The 14,873-nt window shown below is 37.2% G+C and overlaps 3 pseudogenes; 1 reads left to right on the top strand and 2 right to left on the bottom strand.

Moving 5' to 3' along the window:
* The first annotated feature begins 451 nt into the window (after positions 1 to 451).
* LOC131168975 (E3 ubiquitin-protein ligase UPL5-like) lies at positions 452 to 4,506 on the top strand (annotated as a pseudogene).
* Positions 4,507 to 5,307: 801 nt separating this feature from the next.
* Positions 5,308 to 10,522, bottom strand: LOC131173111 (probable glutathione S-transferase; annotated as a pseudogene).
* Positions 10,523 to 10,669: 147 nt separating this feature from the next.
* On the bottom strand, positions 10,670 to 11,341 carry LOC131173112 (40S ribosomal protein S17-3-like; annotated as a pseudogene).
* Positions 11,342 to 14,873: the final 3,532 nt, after the last annotated feature.

The raw sequence follows: 14,873 nt of genomic DNA on the forward strand, positions 1-14,873 counted from the left end.
CTTTCATTCAAACACAAAATAAATGAGAAAAGAAAATATTTTTCTATATGTTATTTTCCTTTCCCTCTTATAAATTATCCAAATAGAGTGTGAAGGACGCAGCTTCTTAGCATTTGATTGGGAAAAAATAAATAAATAAGTCTAGTGATAAATAAATTTAAAATTAATTTTTGAGCTGAATAAGGAAATAATTTTTTAATTAAAGTTAAATAGGATTAATATTTAGCAAACAATATTAAAATATTATTTTTAATTTTTTAATGATAATATATTAAAAATAATAATTTTAATATTACATAATTTTTTATTTTATAATAATTTTATTTTAATTAAAAATAATAAATAAATAAAACTATTTTATTTATAAAAAAATAGTATTTTGTCCGCCAAATATTTATTTCAGTTTAGCTAGTTAGAAAGTTACAACTTAATTTTGCACCGGCCACCACGGAAAATGGCAACGCCAGTCCAGCACCTTCGAGAAACTGGGAAATCATATCCGCTACCGACTAGTATGCCTGGTCGGTTAGACCTACTCATACAGCTCAAAATGGGGTCACTCCTCCTAACGAATTCACTATAATAATGTCATCTACGTCTCTGCAAATTTGCTTTCATTTTGCTGGAAAATGGACTGGAAATTCAGTTCACGTCGTACAGCCCAGTGCATGTTTATCAGCAATTTGATCTCTCGTGATGAAACCCAAGAAATTCAAAAGAAATGGACCGATACTATGAATTCTCTTAATCAGAAAATCCAAGCCATAATCAGAATTTCATCTATCTGATTAAGGTTATTTCGTATTGGGAAGCAGCTAGAATGGGAGAAGACGATCATGGATGGTTCAATTCAAAACACTAGACGCCTCCACTTGGTGAGCCCAACGCATCTACGGCCTTGGCAAATTGTTGATGAAATGATTTCAGTGATTTATCGCTGCTTTTACAGGAAATACGTGCCTTCATCGTATACCCAGATCGAGAATTGCATGAATGAGTTCTTCTCAATGATCCCAACAGAGAACAAATGTTATTTAGAGGTAATTCGGCTGTCCTTTCTTCCAGAACTGTTGGTCTCGCTTTATTTGTCGCCATATCAAGTGGACAAAGTCTTTGCTTTTGGAATGATTATGCATATTCTGAAGTTGAGTAGAATAGTATTGGCGAAAGATTGGCGTAACGAATGTGCATTTTGGTGTTAGAGTTTTGTAAGTTGCTCAGAAGGGTGTCTCATGAGGATTCCCTGTATCTCTCTTGCCGGAGTACTCTTGGGTTGTTGCTGAAAAACATGGATATTGCTAGTTGGTTGTTGTATGGGGAGGATACCAAGGGAGCCAGCTGTTTGATAAAGGAGATTTTCTCTTTTGTTGGTGAGCTGGGGAATAGATTGTGTGAAGATTTGGTTTCCAGTACAGAATCTCCCTGGAGTTCAGGGCCCTTTTTTGGTGATGTTTGTGACTTCAAGGCTTTTTTGCTCCCTTTGTTTACTGTCATTAAGAGAGGTCCTAGTTCTGATCCCATTCTCAACAGGGATTATGTGGAAGCATTTGGGTTTCTTTATGCTACATTTAATAAATTGTTGAGAAAGATGGATGAATGCCTTCTTAAGATGCAGAGCTGTTTTCCTTTAAACACAACATGGGAAGATGTTACAGTCTGGAATGGATGGTTTCAGCATCTTGCCATTTTGGAAGAATTGCACAAAATCAGTGAACTTTATGACGTCGCAGAAGAAGAATTGTGGATGTCTTTATGGCAGAGAGAGTTTTCACTATGTGTGCTGCTTGTTAAATATTTGAAGCCAACAGATGATATTAGGTGGCTTCTAGAGCATAAGAATGATTATGGCTTTGAATTTAGGAGGCATTTGGCCAGGCAGATGATTCCCAAGGCAAATGAAGATTTCCAAAGATCGCTCAAGATAGTAATTGACAAGTTCCTCAACATGGAAGCTCATGTTGAAGGCCATCAGGTGCTGCCTAATGATTTGTTTTCACAACTCAGGGTACAAGAAGAGAGTGCAGCAGGACTGGGTTATTTGACGGAGAAGTGGTTTCTCTCAATGTGCCAGGCTATATTCAATCCACAAAATGCCCTTTTTATTGCATGTCCAAATGATCCTGCACGACTCTATCCTAATCCCGGTAAGCTTTCCGCTGAATGTAATGCATGTTTCCTTCAACAGGATCTTATTGCTGTGTGTCATGATCCTTTCCTGATAGAAACGATTTGTTATCCCCTATCTTGCATTAATAAAGCGTCAGTTTTCCCAGCTTATTTAGAATTTGCTGACACCATAAGATTTATATTTATAACATTGGTCCCTGAAATTGTGAGAGATAATCATGCTGTGACATAATTAGAAATAAAGTTTAGAGACAAATTAAAAGCTTAATGTTGAATTGGAAAAAAGTGAAGTTTCATTTATAATATTGAAATAGAGTTCTGATAGAAATGAATGCTTTTTAAATTGAAGGTCTGGGGTATGTGTGTGATTCTCTCCTCTGATATCTCTTTATTCCTTCATGTAGTTGACATACAATTATGTTTTTGGTTCAATTAATATGATTAGAATTGCACATTTTTTATTCCTACAGAAAGGATTTAGTACTCATACACTTCTAATATATGCAGCAATTAAGCTGGAGAACTTTCACCTTCAGTATTTCCGGTTAGCTGGTAAGCTGATAGCATTAGCTTTGATTCATCAAGTGCGGGTAGGTGTTGTCTTTGATCGTGTTTTTTTCTTACAATTGGCTGGAAAGAGTATTTCATTAGAAGATACACGGGATGCAGATCCATGCTGTATAGTAACTGCAAGCAGATAATGGAGATGGTTTCCAAACCCATTGTTTCTGATGCTTTAGAACTGAGGTTTATTGGAGGTGCAGAGTACAAAAGGAGTGCAGAACTTTGCCCTGATGGAAAGAGCATAGTTGTGAATGGCAAAAATTGGAAAATGTTTGCTGATCTTATCATTCAAAATCACTTTGTTACATCAATCTCTAAACAGGTTTCTTATTTTGCTCAAGGTCTTGCCGATGTTTTTGGTAACATTCGCCTCAAGAAGTTCTTTTTCCGTTGTTTAGATCTTGAAGATCTTGATTGCATGATGCAAGGAATTGGAAGCAGTGTTTCTCCTTATGATTTGAAGGCAAATGCAGCAAGCTATGGATATTATGTAAGTGATTCTCTTCCAGTTTGCTTATGCTATGAGCTTGCAGAATTTTCTCATATCAGCTCTGTTTGAAATTATCTCTAAACTAAAGTCTACTTTTCCTTTATACTTTCTTCTATTATATTGCAGCTTGCAAGTAGTTTAAAGATTTTCTTCTAACAATATTTGGACAATCAATATGAATATTTGGCAGAGTGACAGAAGGAGACATGTTATTACAAATTGGGAAAAGGGTAGGCTTTTGGGACGCGGGTCATTTGGATCAGTGTATGAAGGATATGCAGCCGGGGGTTTCTTTTTTGCTGTTTAGGAAGTTCAATTGCTTGATCAAGGAAATCAAGAAAATCAAGCAAAGCAATGTATTTACCAAATAGAGCAGGAGATTGCTTTATTAAGCCAATTCAATCATCCAAACATTGTTCAATATTATGGAACAGACAAGGATGAAACAAAGCTTTATATTTTTCTAGAGCTTGTAAGTAATGGCTCTCTTGCAGAAATTTACAGCAGGTATCATCTTAAGGATTCCCAAGTGGCTGCTTACACTAGACAGATACTACATGGCTTGAAGTACCTCCATGAGCACAACGTAATTCATAGGGACATCAAATGTGCAAATATGTTGGTGAATGTTGGAGGAACTGTGAAACTTGCAGATTTTGGATTGGCAAAAGTGACTGAGTTTAATAATCTCATAAAATCCTGCAAGGGAACGCCATGTTGGATGGCCCCGGAGGTTGTCAACCTGAAAAGAACAGGAGGGTATGGGCTTCCAGCAGACATATGGAGTCTCGGATGCACTGTGTTGGAAATGTTAATTCGGAAACCTCCATACTCTCATTTGGAACCTGCACAGGTTTTGTACAAGATTGGAAGGGGTGAGCCACCTCCTGTTCCTGATTTTCTGTCAGGTTTATCACAGGACTTTATCCTGCAATGCCTGCAAGTTAATCCAGACGATCGTCCCACTGCTGCTCAGCTCTTGGACCATCCATTTGTTAAGAGGTCATCTCATGCCTAATTAGGCTTTGCAAGTATCTCGGTAATTGTGGTGATTTTCCCCACTTCAGCCACTTATGCCATTATAAATTGGAAAAATTCTTGCCCATCTCCAATACATCACAAACATAAGACATAGATATACAAAATAGGTAGATTTTACATACTTATGTCTTAAATCCAAGATAGACTAATTGGAGAACAAAACAATCCATAAAAATATTACCATTTTTTTTTCTTACATTGGATATTCTTAGAAGGAAAAGACACTGCTAGGAGCAATTGTAACATTTATAATTTACTTCCAACAACCATTTTTTTCCGAACAACCATTTTTTTACCCTGTTCAATGTTTGCTAATAACATATTCTTAGCAATGTAATTTCAATTTGTCAATACAACGTACCTTAATATACATATTTTATTGACTATTAATAGGATTGAAAAAAAATTACTATAATTATTTATCCCAAGAGAAGTTATATTTTTGATATAATTGGTTCCGACTGAGACTCAAATTCATATCTTATAACCCAGAAAATGATTGCGGTACTATGATATCTGACCTTGTGAAATTCATGATACATTCAATCATTGAATTCTTAGTCCAGTAGCTCATAAAATCTAATTCTCTCTACATATATCGCTGTGTGTGTTTCTACATCGGCTACATCTTTTTTGCCTTTGTTGTAAACTGATTTGCAGTGTAAGGGCAACTCCAAGGAAAAAAAATTAACAAAAGTAGTATGGCAGTAAGCCTGTAACTAAATATATAATTTCATTTATATATTGATCCCGGAAAAATTAAATAGTACACCCTCATATTGAAGGCCAATAAAAGCCCAACCCAATATTAAGATATTAAACTCCATAGAAAATATCACACTTGCGCACTCCAACACAAGCACAAACACACATATAGGCATCACAAAAGAAGGTGATGCCAATGTTTTGTGCAGTATTTCTGTAGGGAAAGTTTTGCCTCCTCCAAGAGTATTACTCTAAATTAATGGGTGAATATCATATGTACCCTCACTCGCATTCATATGAGGTTTATTCTTCTTAATTCAAGGAAGACTCAAATTTTTGTGATGAGAGAGCATTGCATCCGATGTATACAATAATCTAACTTATTTTAGGTCTCCCTTGGAAAGGCTAGCCTCACGAGCAGCAGTAAGCTTGACAATAAGTTTGTCCCTAGGTGGCCAGCTTTCTTCTATTATTGGGATATTAGAAAATTCCTGCATCCAAGCTATTAACAGTGGGAACTTTTCCTGGTCTATTAGTTTTGCACCAATCATCTCTTCATAAATTTCAAGATAATAATCAGGCCACCCCAATGCAAGATCTACTAGTCCAATTTTCTCTCCTCCAAAGAATTTCTTTCCCCTTAATTCTTCTTCTAAATATTTCAAGTTTTACAGATAAGTGTTGCTTCTAGTTGTTCTTTCCTTCACAAAAGAACACCAAATCTTATTGACTGTAACACCTTCATCAAGAAAACAATAAAGAATGCAAGAAATGCATTATTTTCACTTTAATTGTATATTAATTAATGATGAGAGCTAATTACAGTTACCTTATCTTCACCAAATCTGACCCTAAACCGAGCCATGGCTTTCTGATGTGTGTCGACACCATATTTTGGCCGATCATCTAGGTCAATCGACTTTAAAAATCGACTCCCAGTCGATATCCTTCGATCACAGATGACTCGATCGTGAAATAAACGAATCCCACACTTAGTTGATTGTTTTCCGATCTCTTATCAAAGAGGATCAAACCAATATCAGGTCTCCGTACCATCCAGTCTCGCTTCCGATCTCTTCTTTGCAGATATTGGGAAAAGTCATTTAGCTAATACTAAAATCGGGTTCCTTACCTGTAAGTCCCAGATATTCCTCAAAATAAAGTTAAGGTTTCAGTCTGATTTAATAGTGATTCCGACCTTAAGAATTAGAATCAAGTTTTTCCAATTTTAATTTTCTAAAGTTCTACCCAGTGTTTGGTCGTGGCTTAGTCTGATCTTAAGCTTATGTATAATGTTTTTTCGGTCTTTTATACTTAGGTTAATGGTTGCTTTAAGTTTATTGTCCAACACGTTCAAAATAATTAAGTATTCATACAATTTGGCCACTTTCCGATCTCATCAAGAAATTTAACAAAAAGGACTTCATTTCATTTCAAAATAAAGTTTACAAGTCATTCGGCAGGAGGGTCTCCCCCAGCCTACTCCCCAGATACAATATCAATCCTCTCATCCTTTCCCTCTCTCTCGGGCTCCTCCTCACTCTCCTTTTCATCTCTAGGAGCAAGATCCACCATCTAGGAGAAGTCTTTCCCAGGATAACGCCTTTCGAGCTCTGCCAGAAGATCGCCATGTGCATTCACATAAGCGCTAGCTTCCCTTGTCACGGCCTCCTCTTTTTTCACTTTGAGCTCCTCAATAAGGCGAACGACATCGGCAATTCAGCAGGCCCGAGCTTCTTCTAGTTCATGCTCTAGTTTGGCTATCTTGTCCTCATAAGATTTTGCTCGACCCTCAATCTCGGTGATATAGTCTTGAGCGGACGAAAGTTGGGCCAAGGCGGAAGCGGTGTCCTGGACCGCCTTCAGAATTTCCTGCCTCAGGAGGTGAGCCTTTTCCCTGATTATGTGTTGGTTCACCAGGCTCTCCACGCTCAAGCTCATCATCTGAGCCAAGAGATTATCAAGGCTATCCGAGGTCAGCCTGTTCCGATCATCTTGAAGGCATATGGTGGCACCCAGAACTTTGGCCAAGCCCGGATTTCCCCGAACTGATCTGTTCTTCTCTAAAGAGTGAATAAGCAACTGGGCACCACGGGAAAGGGTCCTTACAGCAGGTTAAGAAGGTCCTTCCTCAGCACTTGAGGGAACAGGCAGAGGTGGCGGTTCTTCTTGTCAAGGAGCGATCTCCACCTCTGGGATCGTTTGTTCTGAAGGTCGGGATGAAGAGTTCGGTACTTCTCCCGAATCTCGCCTTGGCGTCTGGAATGCCGCGGCGATCTTCATTTCTTGTACCTTCCGGGAGACCTCTCTTTTTCACTTACGGCTCTCCTTTGCGCTTTCGCCTCCCGCCATACCTGCTCAAAGAAAAAGTCAGTGAGTTCGCTAAGATTCAGAGACCAGAGATATGGGTAGTACCAGGGCCGAGGTCAGAGAGCTGAAGCTCGTATTCTTCGTCAGTGATCAGTCGAATCATCCAATACTTCAGTTTGGCCATCACCGCGTCTGAGCAAGAGAATTTCTGGGTGGACGCCTGAGACTTTAACTCTTTCACCACGGCGTCTTCGTCCTTATTTAAGGCCATCTTTTTTGGGATCAAAGCGACCAGGTGTTGCCAACTCCATGGAATACCCTTAAAGCCGTTCCGAATCTTGCTCCTCAAAATGAAGAACCGGTTCTTCCAATTCTTTAATGAAGAAGGGAGGTCGGTAAAGAGAGAACATTTAGGCTTAGCCTGAAAGAACCAGAACTCATCATCCTTCCTTCGGGCCAGCCTATGTAGTTCAGCAAAGACTTTAGCCATGGGTTCCAGTCCCTTAGCTCGGCAGAGGCCCCAGAAAGCTATTAGAGTCCGCTAGGAGTTCGGATGCACTTGAGCTACCGAGACGTGGTGAAATTTTAGGACAGCCTTGTAAAATTCATCCAAAGGAAAATGGAGCCCGGCCTTCAGTTGCTCTTCATACACCATGATGAGATCGCTCTCATCTAAGAAGTGATTGGCTCGATGATCGCCATGGCATTTGATCAGTTCAAAGGAGTCGATCTGCATATTGTATTCCTGACTTATAAATTAAAGATTGGTTTCCTCGTAATCAAGGCAATTCGTCCCATCGGTGTTTTCTTCCGAAGATGCCCCTTGCCTCGATGCAGTAGCCAAACCGATTCTGGAACAAGGGTCATACTGGTTTGACCACTCGATTTAATTATATCGCCCTCTTCTGAGGTCCACAAAACTTGGACAAAAGGCGGCCTCGTAGCTCTCTGACCCTCGGCGCCGCTCATTTTCAAAGAAACAAAAGAAGTTTAACTAAGAAAAGAATTAAAACCCTTACCGGAATGTGATCGGTGTCGAAAATACTTGAAGAAACTAGAGAATGTTGAAATTGCTAGCAAAGTGCTGAAAGTGACATAAGGGAGCAACTGATTGACCCTCCCCCTATTTATACTCGTCTGAGCATTTAATGTTCGCGAAGTCCCAAGCGGCGCTTCGGTTAGTGGAATCGACTAGCTTTCCTGACACGTCGCGGGAAGGTTCCAGAAACACCATAATAAAATCGAATAAAATGAGATCGGCTAGCTAGAGTTATCGGATTGTGTGAATTTTCAAAGCCGCAGATCGGCTAATGACAATTTAGTTAGAGATCATATTGGATATGCACATCAAAGATCAAAAAAATAACCAATGCAATAATTATATAATAACCTTCAAATAAAATTTTATTTCATTTCCAAAAGGTCAGATTACATCATTTGGGCAATCTCAAGAGATCGGATTACATCATTAAGAGAACCTTTAAAGGTCAGATTATATCATTTGGGCGATCTCTAAAGATTGGCACTACATCCTACCTAGTAAGGACCTATGTCAAAGCCTAATCTTGTGGCTGAATCAAAAAGATGTGTTTGATCAGAAAGCCAGCCATAAGCATCGGATAGATGTGCAGCTCAGATGGGGTGACTATGACTCTCATGATGGTGAGTGGAGTCATCGTCGATGTTATCGACCAAAACCGAGCTGCAGTCGGGACACCCGATGTGGTGAAGAGCCAAATGAACTTCAAGAGGCGGTCACCGACATTAAGATTGAAATTAGTAGTACTCTTGCCCAAGATCGGCCCACCAATTATACTGGTGGACCGATTCGAGATCGACACGATATCGTTTTCGATCCTAATCGGTAAATTAGTTCGGTTCCTTCACTGTCATCTGATATTGTTCTCATGTTTCTCCGATCGCCGGGATCGTAAATTTTCAGGCGAGAGGCAAAGAAAATAGTCACAAAAAGATCAAAAGTAGTCACCATAGTCGAAATTGTCACCGGAGAAGCTAGAACAAGAGAAATGGAGAAATGGAAGGAGGAGAAGTGAAGTGTGGAGGAGTTTTTTTCACTGGTGCATATATATAGGGCCTGAGCATTTATTGCATACAGAAACCGAAGCGGATGCATCGGTAACCGAAGAATTAATTGTTTTGACTTAGGCAGATCGGATAAAGAGAAAAGTTCTAGAATGGGAGAGATCGGGAAGCGATGAGGGACCCGATATGAGAAAGATCGGAAAAGAAGAGGGTCCTAACTCAGCGCTCATTATTTTATAATTCTCATTTATATAAAAAATATAAATTGAGGTTAAATTAAAATTTTAAATAATTTAGACAAAAAATGAAAAATAGAGTGAATTAGACTTTAAAACATTCAATGTTTTTGGAGAGCCAGTCGCCACTCTCCACGCCTTTGTTGATAGGAAGAGTTTGGATCCACCCACCCACTAAACAAGTGATGGTCATAAGCTCCCAGCATTAAGAATGATATCCTGTGAATTATTAATCATTTTCCTCCTCGAAGAACAGAGGTTCTGGAAGTAGAAAATGTTATTTTAACATTAAGTTTGGATTTGAGCTAAAAGTTGGAAGGATTGTATCTAAGAGGAAAACTCAGAGAAATTTTGAAAAAATTTATAAAAGAGGTTGTCATGAAAATAAATAGAACATTTAAGTAATTGTGATTTAGAATAACAATAATAATAATAATAAATAATTGAAAATTTCTCAATGTTGCAATTTAATTTCTAAATTGAAAAGTAATGGGGAAAAATAATAATATTACCTTTTCATCACCGAACTTAGCCCAGAAACGAGCCAATGCTCGCTGGTGAGGATCTTCAGGAAGCAATGGAGTTTGTTTCCAAGTTTCCTCCAGGTATTCAAGAATGAGAAGTGATTCACAGATGGGTTTTCCATTATGAAATATACAGGGATCTTCTTGTAAACAGGATTATACAGCAGAAGCATAGAGCTCTTGTTGGAAAGATCTTCTAACGCTTCATCATACTCAATCCCCTTCAGTTTTAGTGCCCACACCACCCTCAAACCATATGGACTTGACCAATTCTTCAACAGCTTCACTTCTTCTGCCATACTTTCTTTTTTTTTCCTATCTCCAGACTTTAGCTATCTGGTAACTGGAAAATCAATAGCAAACACCACATGCATATAAATAGAACCGAGTATGGCCAGAGGACTTAATTGTAAATTGAAGCTCAAATTCTGAGTTATTCCATGAAAAAGAGAAAAGTGGAGGACTATTTTATAAATATGACGAGTTAAGTCAACTAGTGATGTGCTAATTTTTTTTTTTTTTTTTAGGACTCGTAATGCGTAAGATGTGCGCATGGGATTAGCTTTCCGAAGTTTAGTGAAGGACTATTTTTCAAGGCAATTTTTTTTTTTTTTTTTTTTTTTTTTTTTTGCATCAAATCAACCACAGTATCAGCCTTTAACTTCAATGTCAACTAAAAATAGCCAGTTCAAAATATCGAGTACTGATATCCATTTAGTATAACATCCAGGACAAAGACGGAAAGTAACTACTGACAAAATGACATCTGAAGTTCTCACACTTGAACATCCTCTAAAGCTCAATTACTTCAGAACCTCCTTCCAGGTGCACCAGCTTGACCCCTACCAAAGACCTGGGGAGGAACAAAAGGCTGAGGTTCAAATTCAACAAGCCCGGGAATATCTGACATACCAAGAGCAGCAAGCATGTCAATTGTCTCCTTATCAACTTTAATCTCATCAATCTTAATGGCAGACTCTTCTGGCACAAAGTCCATGCGACGTTCACGCTCTTCCTCTTGCAGTTTCAAAGAGATACCACGAACAGGACCCTTTTGAATACGCGTCATAAGGTGGGTGGAAAATCCAGCAATCTTATTACGAAGCCGCTTTGAGGGGATGATAGCATCCTCTTCCAAGATCTTCTTGTTGGTGTGGAGGTCATTTTAGAGTAGTACCTCTCAATGACCTGGCGAGAGGACTTCTTCACAGTCTTGGTGCGAACACGACCCATCTCCAAGAATAATCTGTTGCTTGAAGAAGCGAAACGCAAGCCAAGTCGAGAGAGAAGGACGCTGCCGCTAGAGTTCAAGGCAAGTTATTGAATCTCGATGTGTGAATGAATTTTATATTTTTAAATTTAAGATGTAATTATTTTTTTTAATATCTAGTATAATTTTTAATATACCAAGTAGCTGATATAATTTATTATTATTTTAAATTTGTGATGTAATTATTTTTTTTAATATTTAGTATAATGGCTCATATAATTTATTTTTTTTAAAATATTCCGAGTCAATTAGCATTGTGTCAATTCTTTAACGGCTCATGACACTATGTAGTGTGGACTTGGAAATTGAATTGAAATTAATTTAGTTAAATTTAAAATTGATGAGTATATTAAAATTGAATTAAAATTATTTGATAAATTTCATTATTCTTCTTAGTAACGTTATTATTAATTTTCAATTTATAATATAAAATCCATTGACACAATAATTTAATGAAAATAAAATTTTCTTATAATAACCTCAAATTCTCTTATTCGCATATCATGATCCGTTAATTTTGATTCCTTAATAATGATGAAATTATTAGATCAATGGTTCTAGCTTTCTACTTATTGAGTTATGATGGAAGACCTTAATCATTAATATATTTATATTATGGATTTAATCACAGCAAAATATAAATATATATTATTAGCTGATCAAAGAAGCAATGACAGCAAAAGAGGCAAAGTCAAAGATGGCGCCCAAGTCAGTTAGAGCTTTAAATTGATAAGTCACGTGTATGAAATCCGTTATGGCAGTACAGATTCAGTTACAGTAGCTAACTCATATTGTATATATATATGTATGTAGGATCATTATGTTATTGAGTAGTTCAAGAAAAATAAAATTTGTTTTCCTTTTCTCTCAAATTTCTTATGGTATCAGAGTTTTTGTTTCTTTGAAACTTCAAATCTTGATCTGCCATGACAGTTACTGGAACAAATTCTTTACAAGATCCATCTAACCCTTACTATCTTCATCCCAATGAGAATCCAGCTCTTGTTCTGGTATCTCCAGTTCTTACACGCTCCAATTACCACTCATGGCCACGGGCAATGAGGATGGCTTTGTTATCCAAGAACAAATTGAAGTTTGTTGACGGTTCTTTACAAGTTCCTCTTAGCACAGATCCTCTATATCCTGCTTGGGAGAGATGCAACACAATGGTACTCTCTTGGCTTACTCATTTCTTGTCTCAATCTATTACTCAAAGTGTTCTATGGTTTGATAAGGCTGTTGATGTGTGGAAAGACCTTAAGAAGAGATTTTCTTAAGGTGATATTCTTAAGATTGCAGATCTGCAAGAGGAAATTTATTCTTTTAAGTAAGGTGATAAAACTGTTAACAGATTATTTCACTGAATTGAAGATCCTTCGGGAAGAATTGATGAGTTACAGACCTTTTCCTAAATGTTCTTGCGCAACTCCATGCTCTTGTGGTGTTTTAACCAAGATCAAACAGTATCAAAACATGATTATGTGCTTAGATTTCTAAAAGCGTTAAATGACCAATTTGCAACTGTTAGATCTCAAATAATGCTACTGGAACCTTTTCCTTCCATTAATAAGGCTTTTTCACTAGTCATTCAACAAGAAAGGCAACTCAGTCCTGTTTCAATTGGTGTGATTGAGCCTAAGGTTTTTGCTAACAAGTCAGATAACAGATCTAAGCCATATTTTGCTCAAAAGTTCAGTCCTAAGTCTTCTACTATTGGAGATAACAGATTCTGCACTTTTTGTGGAAAACCAAGGCATACTATTGAGACATGTTATAAGAAACATGGCTATCCACCTGGATACAAGCCAAGATACTATAATGCCTTAGCCAGCAATGTTGTTAGTTCTGATGAGCAAACTGATTCTCACGCTACGGTTAATTTTCCGCAAGATGATCCTCTCACTTTACCTCAGGGAAATCATGGTAATTCTAGTGCTGTTTTGACTCAGGAGCAAGTTCAAAGTTTGTTAGCTTTACTCCAATCTTCTCAACTTTATTCCAAACCTCATGTGGCCAATCAAGTCCACACTTCACCTATTGCCAATTCATCCACTAATCTTGTGTCATGCTTTACTTCTCAAACAAGTAATCACATTTCTTTATCTTGTTTTTCTAAATCTCAGCAATGGATTGTGAACACTAGTGCCATAGATCATATCACCAATTCCATGCAATTTTTTAGCACACACAAATCCATTAAACCAGTGTCAGTTACTTTACCTAATGGTTCTAGAGTCCTAGCAACAATTTTTGGTACTGTGCTTTTTTCTGCAGAACTTAGTCTTACTGATGTTCTTTTCATTTCTCAATTTCATTTTAACCTCATCTCAGTTACTAAACTCACTTCTGCTTCTCATTGTTGTTTTCTTTTTTATGCTCATTGTTGTCTCATTCAGAATCTCCGCAATTCGAGAATGATTGGTATAGCTGAAGTTCATGAAGGCCTATATACAATACATCCACCTTTAATTTCTTCTCAGTCTTCCCACAATATCTTACACACAACCTCTACACCATCTGATGTGGCGAATCCGCAAGTATACGGGTCGTCTCAAGTAATAAAGTGATGAATAAAGTATCGTTCCCACGAGGATTTGCTGTTTGATTACTAAACTATGAATGAAGCGATTATTTGGGCTAATGATTAATGAATAAATGGTAAATGTAAATGAGCAAGGTAAATTGATTAATCCAATTGAAATGGGTAAAGAGCAAACAAATAAATTCTAATTCTAGCTCGCAATTAAACTAAAATTAACAATGGGTAATTTAAACGAAAGTCTAATTATGGTAAAAGTGATTCCAGAGTTGGGGGTTTATGCATAAATTAATTGAGATTTGTCTTGGGCATTCCAAATTTTAGGGAAAAATAGAGTTTGAAGGAAATTGATTCTAAATCCCTTTAATATCTTTTTCAAGCAAATCAAAGTGTATTCTAAAATAACCAAACCTACTTTCGTATGTATTTGATTACTTTAAAACCCATTAAGTTTTGTAACCAATAATTAATTCCTCTTAAAGTCCTAGTTTATTTCTAAATCTAGGTGATTTTAAGTTCCAATCCATGATTACCCATCAATGACTTTCACCTTTCGGTCCTTCAATCAAAGATTAACACAATACCCAATGGGTACCAACATTAGGCAAGTAAATCAAGCACACAAGGAAGGAATCAAAACTCATATTCATATAAAATAAGGAAATACCCAATCCAAATCCACAAATTAATCTAAGACATACTTCCCAACTCTGAAATCTAAAAAAATTACTCACTCATAATGGTATTTACAAGAAATATAGATGGAAGAATAAAGAAAAACATGATAAAAGGACTGAAATGGGAAAACCCAGGTGGAAGAACCAAGGTCTCTGGTTTCTGGAGCTCCAAACTCGTGCAGCAGCTCCTCTTCCTAGAGAAAATGGTGCCTCCTCTCCCTTTCTATTAAATTTTCTTTCCTTTTTGTTTTTCCTCCCTTCCTCCTCCTTTTCAAAAATAAGGAAATGATGAATTTATATGGTCCCTAAAAGTTACCCTAAAAGTAAATAAAAGACAAGGAGTGGAT

This window comes from Hevea brasiliensis, chromosome 14 (assembly GCF_030052815.1).
Source record: "Hevea brasiliensis isolate MT/VB/25A 57/8 chromosome 14, ASM3005281v1, whole genome shotgun sequence".
Classification (NCBI taxonomy): Eukaryota; Viridiplantae; Streptophyta; class Magnoliopsida; order Malpighiales; family Euphorbiaceae; genus Hevea; species Hevea brasiliensis.